Source organism: Palaemon carinicauda, chromosome 15, assembly GCF_036898095.1.
Source record: "Palaemon carinicauda isolate YSFRI2023 chromosome 15, ASM3689809v2, whole genome shotgun sequence".
Classification (NCBI taxonomy): Eukaryota; Metazoa; Arthropoda; class Malacostraca; order Decapoda; family Palaemonidae; genus Palaemon; species Palaemon carinicauda.
Window position 1 is genome coordinate 105,670,409 of NC_090739.1, and position 2,938 is coordinate 105,673,346.

Sequence of the window (2,938 nt, forward strand, 5' to 3'; positions counted from 1 at the left end):
TAAAAAAAAATCTTACTTTGTCTTTTCGTGAAGTGAGTTTTTGTTAACAAAAACATTCGTATCCTGAGGTATTACTTTATGTACTATCATTTTTGTGTCACTGGCATAATAAATGCTTTGAGGTCCAAAGTTTAGTGAACCAATCTCTCCTATGGCATGCAAAGCGCATGCCCAAACCATCTCCATCTACCCATTACTTTAATCTCATACACATATAGCACTGAGTAATCTCTCTTATTTTGTAATCTAAGGTTAATCCTTCTGCTAGCTCAAGGATCTCATTAGTCATTATTTTCCCTTGTCTTTTGCAAGCTTTATTGATTCACTTCAATACAGTACTACTAGATTTTTCATAGTTTTTAGTTGAATATATATATTTATACTTAACTTTTGCATGTTTTAGTTCTCTTACTATAATCCATCAGCTTTTGAAAAAAAACTTTATCAATAATTTGATAGATTCATTTCCACGAAAAATAGATCAGCAAAGATTGTTTAGTATCTAAGATTGCTAACCATAATAAAATTCTAGATATTTAATAATTCTATTTTTTTTTCATATCAATGCTTGTTTATCTTCTGCTGCTATATAAAATTATAATTTAGGTCTTATTTTCCCTGATGTTTATTCATCCAAATATTTTTCTTTTGCTGAGTTTTTCATTTTATAATTTTTTATTTGTTTGTATAATTCGTTCGATATATATATATATATATATATATATATATATATATATATATATATATATATATATATATGTATGTATATATATATATATATATATATATATATATATATATATATATATATATATGAGTACTGATACAATTAATGGTGGATGGATGGATGATTGGACGGAGGGGTAAGTCGCGTATGGATGGTCGACCTTCCCTTGTACAGATGGGTAGTGATAGAATGGTCTGTAGACGAAAGACTAACTTATAACATAAGGAGAATTGTTGATCAAAGGATCTTTAGATAGATAATCGACTTTCCCGATGAGAATGTGACTAATAAAGGGTGGATTCATGGATAAGAAATCCTTGTTCAAAGTTGGATATTATATAAGGAATTGTGTCAGGAAGGAAACTCAGAAAATAATATTCTTGAAATGGACACGGACGATTTAAGTATGGAATCTCTCTCTCTCTCTCTCTCTCTCTCTCTCTCTCTCTCTCTCTCTCTCTCTCTCTCTCTCTCTCTCTCTCTCTTACTTATAAAATATAGCTAAAAGTTAAACAAACAACTTTGAAATATAATAATAAATGAGAGAAACAAACTGAATACAATAAACGTATAAAGGTTTGTAGAGAAAGAATATTCAGAATATCTGATATTTGGGAAATTATCAAAGTACATTGAATTAAATTGAAGCATTAGTAGTAAATTAATTTCCATTATTATTATGATTTTTTCTAGTGTTCAACAATGATTTTTTTTTTAAAGATTATTCCAATATTCCATTTTACATTTCAATGAACAATGTAAAACTACCAAAAGATTTCCAATCCATTTAACAAATCCCGAAATTTTCATGTGACACAGTTCGGCCGGGAAAAAACTCATTCTTTTCACAGATAAAAAAAATGACCCCGGACATGATTTTTTGTTTCCTAATCATAAGATTTGATCTGGTTCTACGATTTTATTAATTCTGTAGAATGATGTCATTAGTCATCGAGTGTGTTTGTCTTTGAGAATAATTTGTTAAAATTTATCGGATAGCGAGTTTCTCTTCATTCTCAGTGATTCTGTGATGATTTTTGTGTAATATGAATGTGGTATGTGTGTGTATATATATATGATTAAATCTATCTATCTATCTATCTATCTATCTATATATATATATATATATATATATATATATATATATATATATATATATATATATATATATATATACATGCATCTTGGTCAAAGCAGAACAGTTCTCTTATCACGGCAGGCGCTCTCGGCGAGGCTTGGTTTACTTCCAAAATGCTGATGAAAATGAAGAGATGAAAGGATAGCCCACAACAGGGATACAGTCGAATCTCGTCTCGCCTCGCTGATCACACTGGGAATAGATATTTTTGTGTTTCATTATATCGTTTTAAAAGTATTGTATCTACCCCTGACATATGTGTATATTATATATATATATATATATATATATATATATATATATATACATATATATATACATGTACATATATATATATATATATATATATATCGATATATATATATATATATATATATATATATATATATATATATATATATACACACACATATATATATATATATATATATATATATATATATATATCGATATATATATATATATACATATATATATATATATATATATATATATATATATATATATGTATATATATAAAGTAAGTGTTTTTTTAAATGCAATAGAAAAATACTAATTCTAGAACTACAGTAGAATGGGGTTTGGTGTATGGGACTTTTTGTATATGGTTCATGATTTTTCATTCTTCCCTCGAGGAGCTGAGATCAGAGAAGGTTATAATTGATTTTTTACATTTTATTAGTATTCTAACAACTCATGTAACATTGATTTTTTTCTCCAAACACACACAGACAAACACACACAGACACACACACACACACACACACATATATATATATATATATGTATGTATAAATGTATATATATATATATATATATATATATATATATATATATATATATATATATATATATATATACATATGAATATATACACACATACATATGTATATGTATGTATAAATGTATATATATATATATATATACATATACATATATGTATATATTTATATAGGCTATATGTGTGTGTGTATTTATGTGTGCGTGTGTCTGTCTGTATACATGAATTAAGTATTTATTTCAACCTTCAAACATATAATTATTAATTTGTCCATTCTCTTATATATCAGTTA